Source organism: Sinocyclocheilus rhinocerous, unplaced genomic scaffold (genome assembly GCF_001515625.1).
Source record: "Sinocyclocheilus rhinocerous isolate Xijiao unplaced genomic scaffold, SAMN03320098_v1.1 scaffold839, whole genome shotgun sequence".
In the NCBI taxonomy this organism is placed as follows: domain Eukaryota; kingdom Metazoa; phylum Chordata; class Actinopteri; order Cypriniformes; family Cyprinidae; genus Sinocyclocheilus; species Sinocyclocheilus rhinocerous.
The window spans coordinates 1,522,719-1,541,652 of record NW_015652287.1 but is presented as its reverse complement, the minus strand read 5'-3'; the positions used below and the strand labels follow the sequence as shown (position 1 = coordinate 1,541,652).

Here is an 18,934-nt window from a genome sequence, read left to right as displayed (position 1 = left end):
CAATGGTTTTCCATAGACTTAAGCTTTAAAGTGTTTCATCCAGGTCGCCAGTAGCAAACAATGGAGCGCTGGACAAACTACGTAATTACACCATTTCAAGCATTTTATCTGCGTTATATGTTCTGTAAAACAATGTTCATATCGGCGGCATATTCGCCAATACCGATATATCAGCGACAGGCTCATATCGGCCGATAATATCGGCAAAACGATATATCGGTCGGGCTCTAGTTTTTTCACAAAAGAAAGAGGACACACTTATTCAGTCGTGCCTGTTTCTGTTTATTTGTAGTCACAGACAGTATTTTTAGGTCTACATCACATTGAAGAATCATTTCTATAATTTTTCCATCAAAAATACAACCTAGTTTTAGCATTCTCTCCAGTCCCAATACACCGTTATATTTTCAGTCAGAGAAACAGAGGGAACTCCTGAACAAAAACTATGATATATTATGATGTATTTTATGACATACACGAAAGCGCTAAATATGAACATCAGACAATCAGGTATAAAGAGAGGAGACTTACTGACAAATAAAATATGTACCCAAATAAATTCATGATTGTGATAGCCTATGATTTTTCTGTTTTCTTCAAACGGTTGTATTTACCATGTTTACTATGGTAATGGTTAGCGTGCATAGTCTTTTGCATCGCATATAAATATTTCTGCCTTGTATGGTGACCATAATCCACATCGGATCTCAAACAGAAGTTATTTCAAACTCTCGCTGCTATCTCAAAGTGAGTTTTGAGCTAAAATTATTTTAAAAGTCTTTAATGCTGATGTTAGCTGGTAACTATATGAAACGATCCGTGCCGCTGATGCTCTCCAGACCCGGAGAAACTCCGCCTTTGTTCATAACCACTCCTCAAGCCCAAGCTGGCCCTCTTTGGCCCAAGGTATTCGGCAGGCCAAAAAACCCTGGTCGTTGACCCCGAGGAAGCCCCTACGAGGCATGATCAAGCCCCGGATGTGACAGTGGAAACACAACTAACCCTGGCATGCACTAGCACACCCGCTTTTGTCCCGACAGAGGAAACACGGCTATTATCTAATCAAATGGACAAATTCAAACAATTCAAAAGCTTCAATCTCAATCTAAACTGCTTCTATGAGAATGAAAACGAAAAGAAATAAAGCAATTCCAATTCTAATTATTTTGGAGGAGATAAATTTGTCAGTCTGAAAAAAAATTATTATTATGTTTGTTTATGTATTAAACTAGCAACATTCTGAAGGTAAACAAATTGACTTGTCTAAACTGATTCAACAAGATATTACAACATGACCCACTGGCTCAAGCTTCAAACCAAAACCAAAACCAAAGGCACTGGGGAATCCCAAAGCACTAATATAAAGAATGAATTCAAAGTAATCCCTGGTGAAAAGGCAGGCCACGATTCTGAAAATCAGTAGAAAATGTCTGACACAACTGCCCCAGATAAAAGCAATTGTTCTATTGCTGACTGCACAAAAGTACACTGTACTTTATTCAAACGTGGTTTTTGTTAATAATCTCAGTTATTCGCCAATACCGATATATCGGCGACAGGCTCATATCGGCCGATAATATAGGCAAAACGATATATCGGTCGGGCTCTAGTTATTTCACAAAAGAAAGAGGACACACTTATTCAGTCGCATCTGTTTCTGTTTATTCGTAGTCACAGTATACATCACATTTAGAAAGAATGATCATTTCTATCATTTTTTCCTCAAATATGACCCGAAGGAGCTCCTGAACAAAAACTACGATAGGCTATATTTTATGACGTACTTGGAGCTAAATATGAACATCAGACAGTCAGGTATAAAGAGACGTGATTTACCGACAGATAAAATGTTACTAAATGAACACAGGATTGTGATAGCCTATATGATTTGTCTGATTTCTTCAAGCAGTCGCATTTACCATGTTTACCATGGTAATGGTTAGCATGGATAGTCTTTTGCATCGCTTATAAATATTTCTGCCTTGTATGATCATAATTCACATCGGATCTCAAACAGAAGTTATTTCAAACACTCCCTGCTGTCGGAAAGTGAGTTTTGAGCTAAAATTATTTTAAAAGTCTTTAATGCGGGTGTTTATAACTGTTAATTATATGAAATTATCCACGGCGCTGATGCTCTCCAGACGCGGAGAAACTCCGCCTTTGTTCATAGCTACTCCTCAAGCCCGAGTTGGCCCGCTTTGGCCCAAGATTTTCAGTGGGCCAAAAAACCCTGGCTGTTGGCCCCGAGGAAGCCCCAATGAGGCACGAACAAGCCCTGGAAGTGACAGTAGAAACGCGACTGGCTCTGGCACGCACTAGCACGCCCACTTTTGGCGAAAGCTGAAAAACCTTAACAAGACCTTTGTCTCAAAATATATATTAATTATATAATTAATTATATATACAAAATATCTCAATAATTATATTGATTCTTATGTGCTACATAAATCTACAACATTTGAAAAAAAAATTAAATAGTAGATCAAATTAGTGCAGAATCAACTTTGCATTGCTGTCTGCAATCGTGTCAAGTATCTGCCAAATTTCCACATGCATATTCAAACATGGTTGTTGAGAAAAAATGCTGAGGTGAATTTTTTACCATCTAATGGTTTGAAAGAGAATAAAGTCAAATGTGCCTTTACCCCGGTGCGCCTTTAGTCCTGTTGTGTCCTACATATGACTGCCAGCAGAGGTCTGTAACCCTGCTCCTGGAGAGCTACCATCCTGCAGATGAGGCGAGCAAGTGACAGTATTTGTAACTTTCACCGTAACGGTGTGTGTCCACTAGCGTGGAGCGAGTATTTTCAATTATTTCATATGGGAGTTCAGCTTCACATAACAGTAAATATCCACTGTCAATGCTATAGAATGCCTTCACCTTGGGATGTGTCTGTAGCAAGTTTAACACCCGACCAATATAACAATCACATTACATTTGGAGCAATGCAAACTTTCTTTCCGAATGCCCAAGTAAAGATAGTTTGTCTATTTAATAAACTAGTGTAAACCCAGACAGTATAATCACAATAAAAGCATCCAGACTCCAATATTCAGTATACATATAACAACTGAAAAAGTGTCAAATGTGAAACAATATGAGTAACATACTAAATCCAGCATAAACTCCAGAACAAGACCCAAACCAGAAGCGGCGGAGGTTTGTTGCGCATAAGCCTAATTTAAAGCTTGTTTTTTTTATTTATTGTAAGTTATTAGACATCTTGAGGCCCCCTAGTGGGCCCTGGCCTCCTGGTTGCGAACCACTGCTCTAGATAGAATGTAAAAAGACTAATGAATTCAACAACAGAGTGCAAATGAATCTAACGGACTACCCCATTTTGAGACAGGCTCTTTAGAAGATAATAACTTAAAGGAACACTCCACTATTTTTGAAAATAGACTAATTTTCCAACTCCCCTAGAGTTAAACAGTTGAGTTTTACCGTTTTCGAATCCATTCAGCTGATCTCCGGGTCTGGCGGTAGCACTTTTAGCTGTAGCTTAGCATAGATCATTGTTTGAGCAAGATGCTAACGGTCTAATCAGATTCAATGATCTATGCAAAGCTACAACTAAAAGTGCTACCGCCAGACCCGGAGATCAGCTGAATGGATTCGAAAACGGTAAAACTCAACTGTTTAACTCTAGGGGAGTTGGAAAATTAGTCTATTTTCAAAAATAGTGGAGTGTTCCTTTAAAATACATGGCACATTAAAAACGTGACAGTGTGTCAAGCCAGTAATGGTGAAAATAGTGTGCACACTTATTATGATTACAGTAATCTGAAGGCAGCGCAAAAAGACAAAAAGTTAATTTTTTGATTATCGAGTCTTCAACAAGAAGTACAGAATCAGATTCAAGAACCACTGAACACTAAAGCCTGTCATTTTCTTAAGAAAAAAAGTTGTTCTAATAAAAAAAAATACTGTAGAACTTTTTTCTAAAATAGCATTAAGGAACATCATTAAAAAATTGGCTTAAGAAATTTCTTAACTTATTTCTTTAAAGGTTTTTCATGGCACCCTAGGTGTCTAAGATTGAGATTGGTCTGTAACAATTGGTATTGTTGTATCCATACCTTTCCCCCATATATTTGAACTTGTACACTATGTAAATATAATTTATCATTATCATTTATTTTCACAGCGTTCTTTTCACAGAAAAGTCTTCTATTGATCCTTTAAATGAAGTTTAGTTAATATTCCTTGTGAACCAGCAGCAACATGGACAATCCAAAACGGAAATTAAGATCTGGAAAGGAGATTTCAATGGACCAGGGTCAACCTAAGAAAAAGGCCAGTGATACTGGCACAGAAGATGTTTCATCTGCACCTAAAAGTGTTAAAGCATCTGACAATTCAGGATGTATAAATATTGTAGAAGTAAGTGAACATGCTGGGACAGCTACGGTGGAGGACCTGTCCAGAACCATACAGTCTAATAAACATGGCTCTCCAGAAACAACTGATGCTTTGGTTTGTTCATTTTGCAATTTTGTTGCAAAAACTCAAACTGCACTGAAAATTCACTCAACAAGGAAACACTCTCATAAAGGAGGCTTACAAAATGACACAGTCTCTGACACAGTTATTGTACCGGGGTTAATTCCATTGCAAAACAAACCACAATTACAAGAAAGTGAAAACCGAACACATCTTTCAGAGTTGCAACTGGACAGTACTTCAGTGTCTCTGTCAGAGGAAGACAAACAATCAGATACCTACATGGTTCAAACAGAGAGTGAACATACACATCAGCTCCTTGTAGATGAGGTTGTAATATCGGAGAAGGTTGTTGATACTTCTGAGGATGGAAGAACCAGTCCCACTCAGATGTTGCTGGAAATAGTTGACCCCACTTCATGTGGATGTCAGGATGGTGAAGTCACAAATGAGACCTGTAAAGATGGTCATGATATGCAAGCAGGCTGCAGATTTCATTTGGAAAGTAAAGTGAAAAGCAATAAAAATGATGGCATTATTGGACATGCCGAGAATCATAAAAGTCAAAGGCATTCAAAGCCTAATACTCTACATGCATTTTCCTGTTGTGTACATAAAGTCATAGATGGACACAGTCCAGACACGCATATAAAGAGGCAAGATAATAAAAAACAAAATATCTACAATGTCTGTAGCTATTCTTGTGTTACAAAGTGTGATCATGAGAAGCAGTGCATGAGCAATATGCACAATCGAAAGATGTTGGAGAATCAGGATTCATTAAAGACAGAGATGGTACCTCAAGAATTAGTTTTCCCACCATTGATACATCCGAGTGAAGACAAGGCTCAACATCAATGTGACAGGTGCACCTTCACAGCCAACAACTCTGTAATGTTAGCACAGCACATTAAAATGCACCATCCAGTGGAGCACCGTTTCCACTGCAGTGCCTGCCATTACTACACTACCACCAAAGAGGCCATGGAGGTTCATCTGTCAGAAGAACTCCACCAACAGGTGGCCAAAGAGAAAAACATTAGCCCTTTATTTAAAGACTGTGTTGAAAAAATCCTTGTGATTCTTTCAGATCAAAGGGAGGACAAAGACATGAATGAGAGTGACACTAGTGAGCAGTGCTCTAAAGAAGCTGGGGAGGTTCAGGAAACAGAAAATGTCCTACCAGAGCCAGCCGAAGCGGTAAGGAAAAGTTCTCTTCACAAACGAAAGCGAGGCAGACCGAAGACATCTAATGTGACTGTTTGTAGTCATTGTGGGCTTGTTGCTTCCAATGCCACCAACCTCAGTGTCCATATACGACGCAGGCACAGTCGGTTGTACAGCTTTGTTTGTAAGCTGTGCAACTATTACTGTGTAACCAAGGGTGACATGGACCGCCACTGTGAAACTAAGAAACACATCATTAGAATGCAAGCAGCCGGAAGTGAAGGCAGTGGGGTAGTTCTGCTAGATGCTGAGCAGCCAAGTCAAGCAAAGATAAATGAGGCAGAAATGGGTGACAAAGTATCAATGATTGAGACACCTATTGATGAAGGGGACACAAATAACTCAAGTGTACCATGTAAGAAAAGCAAGTATGACCTGAGTAATATCTGCACTCAGTGTGACTTTGTTGCCCACTCAACTCCGTCTCTAGCTCTCCATGTGCGACGCAAACACACAAAAGACTTTGAGTTTGTTTGTTTAGCATGCAGCTACTACACCGTAACCCGTAGGGAGATGTTTAGACACATGGCAACAGAAAAACACAAGCAGAAAAGTGAGTGTTACCTGAAAAAACAGAACCAAAGCTTTAAAAATGTTCGGGCAACTGTGACCATAAAGTCCACCGTTGAAGACCCAGAGACAATAACAGGATCAGAATTGTTCCATGACAGTTCTATTTTGACATCATCAAGCACCACAACTAAAGATGAAGATAATTCAACAAAGATCGGTGAAGAGAATTGTGCAAAGGAAGATGGAGCAATACAATCTGCTGAAAAGAGTACTTCTGAAGCCAATGAAGAATCCTCAACTAATCCAGCTGAATCAAATGTGTCTGACATGGTCCAGTCAATGACGATGGTGAAAGATGCAATGCTGGAGGATATGAATGAGGAAAATTTGTTTGAAGATGAAATTACTGATATGGGAGATGACAGTCCCTCTAGTGAGAAACACCTTAGAGCGATACAGTTTGATGCATGCATCTATCCCTTAAAAACATTAGCAGAGCACAAGCAGTCATCACATGACGAAGAACAAACGATAGGTGCATTAAACCAGCAGAGCATCAAAAAGCCTAAAACACTGGTTGGACCTGAGACAAAGACTACCAAACCAATTCCACGTATCCGCTGTGAGGACTGTGGTTTTTTGGCAGATGGCTTAAGTGGACTAAATGTTCATATCTCCATGAAGCATCCATCAAAGGAGAAACATTTCCATTGCTTGCTGTGTGGAAAGTCCTTCTACACAGAGAGTAACCTACAGCAGCACTTAAGCAGTGCAGCACATATGCGCAATGAGCATGAAAGCACTGAAGATCTTCCAGAAGGAGGTGCCAGCTTTAAATGTGTCCGATGCAGTGAGCCCTGCCAAACTGAGCAGGAACTGTTTGTGCATATCAAAGAGAAACATGAGGAACTGCTGAGAGAAGTGAACAAATATGTGCTGGAGGACACAGAGCAGATCAACCGAGAGCGGCAGGAAAACCAGGGCAATGTGTGCAAGTACTGCGGCAAAGTATGCAAGAGCAGCAACTCCATGGCTTTCCTGGCTCACATTCGCACACACACAGGTATGTCTTCCTATCTTTACCATTGCATATTTGCATAAAACCTCTTTAGAATTACAGTTTAGAATGTTCTGTTTGTCAACCTTTAACTGTCAAAATATTTACTAGCAGCATATTAAATTTAATTACTTTTTGTAATTATTTGCTTGGTAAACACTTAGGCCATGTACACACTTGCAGCTAAATGTGAATAAATGCATTTTTACTCTTCTGTGTGATTAATCCTGATTTGTACACACAGTTACAAGTGAAAAGTGCATTTTACAATTCACCAAGCTGAACTGATTTTATCAGCATAGTCTGTACTGAGCTGATCTGAGGTTGCTCCCATCAGCCCTGTGGTCTAATGCTAACACAAACATTATTGTCCAGAGAGAGCATACTGTTTAATAGCATCAACATAAAGAGGATAGAGTTATTCTTGTATTCTTTACATACACTGAGTGATACTTTATGGAATTCACTCCTGTGTACACATTGTTGTCACTGTGTGAAAACGTGCATTTAGAAGATTATAGAAGAAATTTGCAGTTGGTCACTTGTTCATGCATTTAATATTTTTTAATGACACAAAGTGCACTATATAGCAGATAGTGAAGGATTCAATGTAAATATGCTTTCCATTTAGCCTAATGTAGTGTGGTTTTGCATCAGTGTCACATGAACCTCTGCAGGACACTTATAGTGTGGTCCAAAGACAGGATAACACAGAATGGATGATATGTACAGTGTCTTGCAAAAGTTTTTTTTTTTCTTTCACATTTTGTTATGTTGCTGCCTTATGTTAAACTGCTTTAAAGTACTTTTTCACATCAATCTACACTCCATACACCATAATGACAAAGCGAAAAACAGGTTTTTAACATATTTGCAAATTTATTAAAAATAAAAAACTTAAATGATTCCATTGCATAAGTATTCATACCCTTATCCGGGACGGCTGAAATTTAGCTCAGGAGCATTGACATTGCATGTAGATGTTACTATACTTCGAGTGAAGTTAACCTGTGGCAAATTCAATTGAATGAGTATGATTTGGAAAGGCACACATGCCTTAATAAAAGGTCTAACAGCTGAAAATGCATATCAGAGCAAAAACCAAGCCCTGAGGTAAAAAAAAAAAAACTACCCGTAGAGCTCAGAAATAGGATTGCTTCAAGCCACACATCTGGGGAAGAGTTCAGAAAAAAATTCTGCTGCATTGAAGGTTCACAGAAGCATGTAGTTTCTTGTTACCTTTAATGGAAGTAGTTTGAAACAACCAGGACACTTCCTAGAGCTGGCCTCCTGGCCAAACTGAGCAATTAATGGAGAAGGGCTTTGGCTAGAGTAGTGACCAAGAACCTGATAGTCACTCTAGTTATGCTTCATGACCATATGTGGAGAAACCTACAGAAGGACAAACATCATTCCAACACTCCACCGATCTGGGCTTTGTGGCGTTGTGGCAAGACTCAATCCTCTCCTCAGTTAAGACACATGAAAACACACTTGAAATTTGCGAAAAACACCTAAAGGACCCTCAGACTGTGAGAAACAAGATTCTCTGGTCTGATGAACCTCAATTGCAAGCATCATGTTTGAAGGAAACCAGGCACTGCTCATCACCTGCAGAGTACCATCCCAAATGTAAAGTCTGCTGGTAGCAGCCTCATGCTGTGGGGCTGTTTTTCAGCGGCAGGGACTGAGGTACTCATCAGAGTAGAAGAAAAGCTTAATGCACCAAAATATTGAGATAGCCTTAATGAAAACCCAGTCCAGAGCATTTAGAACCTCAGACTGGGCAGAAGGTTCACCTTCCAACAGGACAGTGACCCTAAGCACACAGCAAGAGTTGGCTTATAGACAACTCTGTGAATGTCCTTGAGTGGCCCAACCACAGCCCGGGCTTGAACGCAATCAAATATTTCTGGAGAAACCTGAAAATATCTGTCAGCCCCCATCCAACCTGACAAAGCTTGAGAGGTGAAGAGGTGACGAGAAGAATGGAAGATAATTGCCAAATGCTGATGTGCAAAGCTTGCCGCATCATACCCAAAAAGACTTGAGGCTGTAAAGGTTCTTCAACCAAGTACTGAATTGCATGAATATTTATGCAATGTACTTATTTTAGTTTTTTTTTTAAATAAATTTAAAGTTGTGACAATTCTGTTTTTGCTTTGTCATTATGGTGTATGGAGTGTAGATTGATGTGGAAAAAAGTAATTTAAAGCAGTTTTACATAAGGCAGCAACAAAACAAAACATGAAAAAAATGAAGGGGTAAGAATACTTTTGCAAGGCACTGTATATACACATAATGTATTTTTACAGCACTGTGGAGGAGATCAATAATTATAATAATCAATAATTAAAAACTGTTAGACAGGCTGGGCATTAACAGCACTCAGAAGTAGAAGAAATAACACAGCCATTCACCACTATTAATTACAAGATTATTTCTAAATTACAAGATGTCTCTAATTTAAAATATAGTTTTGTTTCTGCAACTCAGGTAAAAAATTATAATTAGGGCTTCAATTAATGGAAGGCGTTTTCAGTGCTGAAAACTGTCTAGCTCTAGTCTGTTAAGAGCTCCAAACTTTTGCTGCAGACTAATAAAATAAATATCAAAATACATAAATTATTTACTGTTTTGTTTTTTTGTTTTTTAATTAAAAAAGCAGTCATTTTTATTTGGTTCTAACCAGTAACCTTAAGCAGACCTCAGAACTCTGGAACCATAATGAAAAATTTTTCCCCAGAATGAACCATAAAGCATTGTAAAGCATTTCGTTTTTAATCTCTGATTTTATACATCAGATAAGAACAAATACGTAGCTTTACTAACCTTACTAAAGGTTTAAACATCATACTAGAAATGTTATAATTAAAAACATGACGGGGCGTACCCCTGGGGCATTGTAAAGAGAACTGCAAAGGGTTTGATGAAAAGCTAATAAATTAACTGAATGTAAAATTTAAATAAATAAATAGAGCTGCACAATAAATAATAAAAAAAAATTAAACATCAATATGGCTTAGTGCAATCTTCAAATTGCACTAAGGCTGCTTTTTAATTAAATAAGTATATAGACTGTTGTGTGATATGTTTCAGAGTGAAGCACAGCACTGTGTTCACACGTGAGCAGCTCATGTTTTCATCGCTAAGAGTAGTTTTCTACTGCTGTATTTAATGTTTCAACTAGAGGTCGACCAATACTGGATTTTACCAATACCGATAGCTAGGTTGGACCACACTGGCCGATACCGATTAATCAACCGATAGTTTTTAAAATAGATGCTGAATGAAAACTAAAATAGTGCTTTACTATTTTTTAAAAAACATTACTGAACCATACTTTAGTAAATTAATAAGAATATTAATAGTAATTATTATACTGATCATTAAAGTTAGTTCATAGTTTATTAGCTAATGTTAACAGAAGAAACTTAAAAATTTATTAGTAATAGTAAATGTTGAAATTAACACACTGTGAAAAGGAACAATACTTATACGGCTTTCATTAATCTTAGTGTTATAAATTGACATTATAAAGTGTTACCGTTTCATTCCAACAATCATCCTTAAAGATGGCCATCTTTAAATATCTACACAAAGGCCATAGATAGCATTGAAATTACATACTGTCGCGGGGTGAATGAGAACACAGACTCGGTACTGATAGAAAGAGCCCCAGAGGGTGATTTAGCGGCGAGTTGCTCGGGCCGGGGAACCCACTTCTTGAGCAAGTTAACGTGGTAGATTTGCTCTGTACGTCGGCGGCCGGGTTGCCGCACTTGGTACGTCACCGGTCCCATTCTTTCCACTACCGTGTAGGGTCCCTGCCAGGTCGCTAGGAATTTACACGCCGCTGTCGGGACCAGTACCACAACCCGATCGCCCGGCTGAAACTCCCGGGCCTGGGCGGGCCGGTCGTACAGGCGTTGCTGGGCGCGCTGGGCTGTCACCAGGTGTTCCTTAACCAGGGGCATGACTCGGTCAATCCTTTCTCTCATTTCCCGTACGTGCTCGACGAGGCTCCGTAGGGGGGCGGGTTGATTCTCCCACGCCTCCCTAGGATGTGCTCATGTCCCCGGGCAGACTTCGGCAGCGGTCCCACCAGATCCATCCCGATCCGCTCGAAGGGCACCTCGATGACGGGTAGTGGAATGAGCGGGCTGGGGGAAGGACGACAAGGAGACGTCTGCTGGCAGATGGGACAGCTCCGGCAGAAACGTTGGTCTCGGGCTGGGCGGTCCCCGACGGGTTCGCCGTGGCCCGTTCCGGGCGGTACGGCCTGGCGTCCTGGGGCCGAGGAGGAGCTTCTGGAACCCCGGCCAGTCCCGCCCCAGGAGCAGCGGTACGGGGAGATCTCGCACAATGCCCACCTCGATGGCCCAGGTCCCGGGCTCCGCTGAAATCCGAACCGTGCGGGCTGGCACATAGCGGGTGTCGCCGTGCGCACACGTCAGTGGCAACTTGGACTTCTGTTCGGGCCTTGGTTGGTTGCACTAGGGTGACTGAACTGCCGGAATCCAACAAGGCCTGCACTGGTTTCCCCTCTATCTTCACCATCCGGCTGGGGCCAGGGGAAAGTCCGTCCTGATGCAGGAAACACCCGGCCATCCAGGCTCGGGCCGACCTCGGATGAATGGTGCTCGGTGCCCGTCTCAGCGTGGTGCTCGTGGGGTGAAGTGCCGTGGTGCAGATCCCTCTCCTGGGGTGCCGTCCGAGTCTGTGAATAAGGAGAAACAAGCATTAATGTTGCCTGGAGCTCCGGTGTGCCTCTCCGCTGGTGTCTCTTCTCCTGGCTTTTATGGCCAGCGGGAACGAGCTCCAGGTGCGCCACTCATCACGCACAGGTGTTGTGCTTCTGTGATCAGTGTGGCAGCGGCGTTTCCAGGGTGATGCTGATCTGGACTCGGGATACTCGCCACAATACATATGTATATTGTATGTATAATACACACTTTATTTGCTTCTATTTTATAACACTTGATTATCTAATCAAAATAACAAAATATGTTTGTCACACACTGGGCAAAAGCACAACGCTGCGTCTAGGAGAACTTATAGGTATCTCACACCTGATGCGTCACGTTCAGTTCAAGCAGCGGTCTAAAACAGTTTATTTCATTACCAAACGGACAAAAGTTTACTTGAAGAATGAACCATGTGGCATAGATGAGTGAAGTTCGGTGTTTAAAACAAAAACAGAGCAAACGGAAAGAGAAAGTGCAATCTATATTATAGCTTTCCTTATTAGAGCCACAGAAAGACTGAAAAATTTACAATACACAATTTTACAGCCCAGGTTCAAGTCAATTTACAGTGATCGTAATGCAAGGCTAGCACGTCACAAATATAAGCCATATTTTTCTGTGGTCATTAGTATCGGAAGTGTTTTTTACTTTTAGGAAGTTTATGTTCAAACATCAGTAAAACTCCCAAACAGTGTTATGGCAGAATAATAATAATAATGATAATAATATATTACAGAAAAGATACAAGATTTCAGCTCCTTCAGTGCTTGGACCCCTAATAATATTCTACTAAAAAAGATAATGTGAACAAAAGTTACGCCACCTTATTGTAAGTTTAATAGGTCTCAGTGTGCTTTTGGTGTCTAACCCCTATTGTTGCAAATTACTGTATATCTAAAATAAGAGTAATAATATGTGTGCCTGATTATTTTTTAGTTATTTACTGATGTTATTTATTGATGATGTAGATATGTGTATTAATTATTCCCTCCTCACAAGTTTGCAGGTCTTTTCTTAAAGTGATACTGTATTTCACTTACAATTTACTTACAAATTCTGAAATGAAAATCATTTACTCACCCTCGTGTCAATATGATAAAGAAAATTCAATGTCTTTTTATTGTTTTTTTCTCTAAAGGATCTAAACCGTTCATGTGCAAGATCTGTAACTTTGCTACCGCTCAACTCGGTGATGCCCGCAACCATGTTAAGAGACATCTAGGCATGAGAGAGTACAAGTGTCACATCTGTGGGTGAGTTCAAGAGAACATCTTTTTTTTTTATTAAAATTATGTCAGCTGTAGACTTGTGCCGGTATTCGGTAATGCGATATATCATATTGTTCGGTCACACTTTACATTAGGGCTTCATTAGTTAACATTAGCTTTTGCTCATTGTGAATGTTAATGCATTAACTAAGGTTAACTAATGAGGTCTTATTGTAAAGTGATACCTATTGGTCTTTATAGTTCTTTTGCACTTTAATCTGTGTAAAACTTTTAACTTTGTACATTTTTCTGTATTGCTTTATTGCATTTAAATGTTCAGTTATTTTTGTTATAAGAAACATGTTATTAAACCTGTTATACTGTATTATGACAGCACTTTTTTTAACTTAATTTCAATACCGTGATAATACCGTATACCGTAATAAAAGCATTAGCAATTAATCGCAACATGAAAATTTGATACCGGCATATCCTTAGTCAGCTGAATGTTTTACTTCAGTCATTCTTAATTTCAGTCCAGATCACCCCCCACTCTGCATGTTTTGTATTTCTCTCTGTAACACCTGATCAGATCATCAGCTTGTTAGAAAAGAGACTTCATGAACTAAACTGTGTTCTGACTGACACAGTCCCTACACAGGGTTTATACATTGTGTGCCTTTTTAGTTATGAAGTTGAGCCAATTATGTGCTGAAACATATTTATATTGTTAAGAAGACATTTACAAAAAAATGAAAAATGATAACTTAGATGGTATATGGTGCTATGGGCAAATTTTGTTAAGCAATATCCTAAACCAGGGTTCCTCAAAAGGCTGCCCGTGGGCCACAACCGGCCCATGAGAGAAACCTGTTTGGCCCGCACTAATTTCAAATAAGGTGGCATGAAAATTCTACACCGGACACGAGCGGCGCAGCGCGATGCGACAAAATACAATAGAACCCATTATAATCAGTGATGCTGTCTAATAGGCTACTGGATGTGGCGCGACATAGAAAATAGAAACTGTTTCGAAAATAGAATCCCTTGTCGCTTGCCGTGTGTCGCTTATCGCGGGTAGTTAGGACAAAAACTAAATGGAAAGTAGGCTACCTTTTATTGCGTCGTGTCACGTCTGGTTGGGACACGGTGTTACAGTTTGATCCCCCCAAAAAAATCTCAGTATAAAAATATTAATGCTGACAGATCTAATAATTGAATTTGCAATTAGGGAAAGTGGAGAGAACTTCAGAGAAGAGATACAGGTGAGCAGGAACAGTTGACTTGATTGGCAGACATGGAGTTCTAGGTTTTTTGTTTGTTCATTTGTTTTTAATATTGAACAGGCAAAGTTCTTTAGTTTTCTGCATTTGAATACAAAATGTTCATAATTGTTTGAATAAAACAGACAACTGGGGGGAAAATCTGAATATTTATCTTGTGACTTTTTTAACAAAATAAAAACAAAAACAGCAGCAACAACAATAATATTAAGAGCAAACATTTTAGTTATAACATGGTCAGTGGCCCTTGGCTCAGTATTGTTGGCTAAATTTGGCCCTCGGTGAAAACTAATTGAGGAACTCTGGCCTAAACAGTGCAAGGAAGTTTGACTTCAATTTTTGAAAATTCATAGATTACTTTAGACTCATACCTTTGTGTTGTTTGGTGCACTGTATTAATATTTGACACCTTTAAGATGTATGTTGTGCAACTTGGTGTTTACCTGTAAAATAAAAGGTATTGTCTTCCATTAGTGCACATTCATGCTGCCTGTGCAATTTAATGCATTGTGTTATTGTGTGGGGTTGGGAATCTTCTCTCTGAGTGATGACTGACAGGAAGACAATGCAGAACAGTTTTTCTCAGGTGAATGTTTTTAATGGGTTAACATAAAGCATACAAACAAAAAAAAGGTTATTTCACTTTGTTTGGCAGTTTGACTGAGGTTCTCCAACAAAAAGTAAAAAAAATAAAAATAAAAGTTTTGGCATGGGATGTGAGCATAGTGCTATCTTTAGATTGTTGAAGGCTTCCTTTGTTTTCTTGGTCCATGTCACAATTGTGGAATATCTCAGTAGTTAGCTCTGTAAAAAAAAATGTGACCAGGCTAGAGAAATTAATCACACATTTTCTATAGTAGTTAGCAAGGAAATATAATAGTAATTGTCTGAGGAAAGATTTTACTACTCTTCTGTGGTGGGCCTAGGCCACTCTTGAATAGCTTGAACTTTAGCTTCCTGGGGTTTAGCTAGGCCTCCCCCAATGGTGTATCCAGATGTCTCACCATAGCCAATCTTGTTTTTTCTCATTTGCATTTAAATTTGCTGTCAACTCTAAGTAGGTCTTATACCCTCTGTACCAAGCCTAAGAGACTTTACCAGGCTGTAGGCTAGTACCTGGCCCACCAACCTCTGGAAGGTGACGGGGCCCCATGCAGGCCGATGGGTAGGTAAGTGTAATGATGTAGCCCCTCTGGAGTTGCAAAGGCCATCTTCTCTTTAGATTCTGGGACAGAGGCACCAGCCAATACCCTTTATTGAGATCCAGTGTGGGCTTTACTCAGTTGGGTAATGGACACTATTACAATGGGGCTAGACCAGGAGCTTTGGAACTCAACTATGCTCCAGTATTTTGCTCACCTCTTCTTTGATAGCCTTTTTCTGAGCCTCTGATATTCTGTAGGAGTGCTGTTTCACAGTTTTACCTGGGTTGTGAATTTCATGCTGGATCATCAAAGTGAACCCTTGAACAGTGCAGAGGACATCCTGGTTGTAATCCACTAGCTGCATCACCTCCTGTCTCTGCTCTCTTTCATTGTTTGCTTTCACCTCATCTCATGGGGTTATTTGTATTGTCTAGGAGGAAGACAACTCAACAATTCTTCTTTAGCATGCCACATCTCAAAAGGTACACATGGTAAATTTGACCTGGCTTTCTCTTTCCAAGATGTCTGACCTGGTAATTTACACACCTAACCTCTGTAATAAATCAGCCCCTGTACTGGGCTAGGTGTCCATATGGCTTGATTCCCTTCAGGCAATCCCATATATGTATTCTTCCACGGTAAGGTTTCCCTCTCGGTGAACCTGTGTCTTCCCTTTGACAGACCATTCTGTCAGTCTCTGCTGGCAGTCGTGTTTCCCTACTCTCAGGTAGGACCTGCCTCAGAGTCCCATTCCATATGTAGTACTGCCCCAGGCCTGGGTCAGTCCATATCAGTGTCTCCACATGATACCTCCCTACGGGTAGGATGTGGCCTCCGTAGCGCCCTTCTCTGGAAGGCACGCTTCTCCATCGTTACTGCCAAGCTGTAAAAAAAAACCAGGAAAGGCGTGAAGCACCTTTCACGAAGGTCGAAATCCCTTCTCTTAAGAAAAGATTTTCTGTGGTAGGAACTGCGGCATGGCTGTCTCCAGCAGCGATATACTCACCTTTTTGGTACCTGGCGCCAAGGTCAGTGAATTTGCGCTGGAGCGTTGGAAAGTTTACGACCTCTGCGTAGCATTTGTCTGACACGGGGCTGCTTGTTAACATTTGCAATGCCCACAGGGTTGTGACGGGGTTCAGGTTGTGGTGCTTTCCATGGACCCCCTATGTCGAGTCACGACATAACTCGTAGTGACCAACAGATAGGGAACGTCTCGGTTACGTGCGTAAAACTCGTTCCCTGATGGAGGGAACGGAGACATTCTCAACCTTGAACCATCACTGGTTGCCAGGGAAACTTTCTCGGCTCCTCAGCTTAAAACCTGATGAGTGGATGCACATGTCGCCTATTTATACCCGTATGCACGGGAAGTGGCTCAGGCATGCAAAATCCACTAGCAAAATTTCATTGGCGTTTTCTCTTAAAGTCAAGTAAACCCCTCACAAGGCTCGAAATTGCGACCATTTTGGTCGCATATGCTCCCGAAATTTAATCTGTGCGACCTCAAAACATATTTGGGAGCATTTGTGCGAGTGCATATAATTGTTGTCGTGCGACCTGTTTTAATTTCTCTAAAAACGTTCAGAGTATGTGCCTTCTGAGTGTTGATACGGTGACCTGTCTGCCGTTCTATGAAACGTTAGGCTACATAACCAATTAAACTTCATCTTTACATTCTTAACTTTAATGCAGATTTTAGATTGGTTAATATTAGCTGTCAATCACCCAGTCACTGCTTTCCGCTGTCAGGTGACAGGCTAACTACCGCGGGGAATGTAAAGGGCTGAAGAAGAGAGAAAATAAAAAAAGAAACACTGACAGATTTATTTTGTGAACCACCTAAAGTTACAAATAATGGTGCTGGTGATAGCGATCATGTGGTGAATGTTGATCCACCAGCCGAATAGAAGGCGTACAGTTTTCGGAGAGAGTGGTTGAAAGACTTCAAGTGGCTCCGCTATGAAAATGGTTCTAAGCACTGCATTCACTGTAAAGCCTGTGGGACAAAGTTGGCAGGTAACAGCGTTCGCCACCGAATCTACACATTTCGTAATTGTTGTTTTACGATGTGCGGTTTGACATTATCGAGTATATTGCAAAATCAAATCCAAACAAAACACACCTACAGAGAGTGCACGCACACATGACGTGAAGTCTATCAGGTTAGATTAGTGCGCGTGCGCATTTAGAGTGCATTCTTTCACGGCATGATTCAGTCTATTATAATGCATCACAAAATTCAAGATATGGGGCCTTTACATCATTTCATATAGTTCAGGGGTAGGCAACGTCGGTCCTGGAGTGCCGATGTCCTGCAGAGTTTAGCTCCAACCCTAAAAAAAAAACTCACTAGTCTGTAGCCTCAGTAATCCTGAAGACCTTGATTAGCTTGTTCAGGTGTGTTTGATTAGGGTTAGAGCTAAACTCTGCAGGACAGCGGCACTCCGACGTTGCCTATCCTTGATATAGTTAATCAATATCACAAGAAGAGTGCCGTTTCCTCCAAAAATCAGCATGATTACAAATGTGATATTGATTTTATACAACTGTTCAATAAAAAAAGAAGTTAATATTAAGAGACTTACGTTTTAGACACTACATTTCCTCTTTTTGCTCTATTTCGCCAACAAAAATAATTCCAAGCACAGTCACAGCGCTGTTTTGCGTCTCTGACTAACATGAGGGCGTTTCGTTCCTGAATGAATCATTCGTCAAATGATTCGGTTCAATCGCAATGACTCACTTATTAACAGTGACTTGCTGCCACCTGCTGGCGGTTTTAATTTCACATTTAAAGTTTCAAATATTTCAAATATCAGTATTCAACGTTTTATGTTTACAATATTAAAATATTATTTATGCATGTGTAACTGCAGGCTAAATGCATTCATGTCCTGCATTAATCAGTGTGTAAATTAGGGCTGCACGATAAATCGCATGCGATATTAAACGTGCCTCTTGTCAGAAAGCCGGTTCTGTAATCAGCGGTAAATCTCCATCACCTGCGTGCTTTCACATTGAGCAGCATTAACTACACAGAGCCGTTGTTCACTGACGAGCTGCGCAAAAAATCGCGCGAATATGAACGTGGTTTTGCGCAGCTCGTCAGTGAACAACGGCTCTGTGTAGTTAATGCTGCTCAATGTGAAAGCCCGCAGGTGATGGAGATTTACCGCTGATTACAGAACCGGCTTCCTGACAAGATGCGCGTTAAATATCGCATGCGATTTATCGTGCAGCCCTAGCACTAAATCTTAGGCACTATGGCACAGCATGTTCCTCAAGATGTTATTGTTGAAGCAG

General features: G+C 40.3%; 1 pseudogene; it reads left to right on the top strand.

Moving 5' to 3' along the window:
• The window catches only part of LOC107714430 (zinc finger protein 407-like), an 89,774-nt pseudogene that overhangs the window by 23,302 nt on the left and 47,538 nt on the right, over nucleotides 1-18,934 (top strand).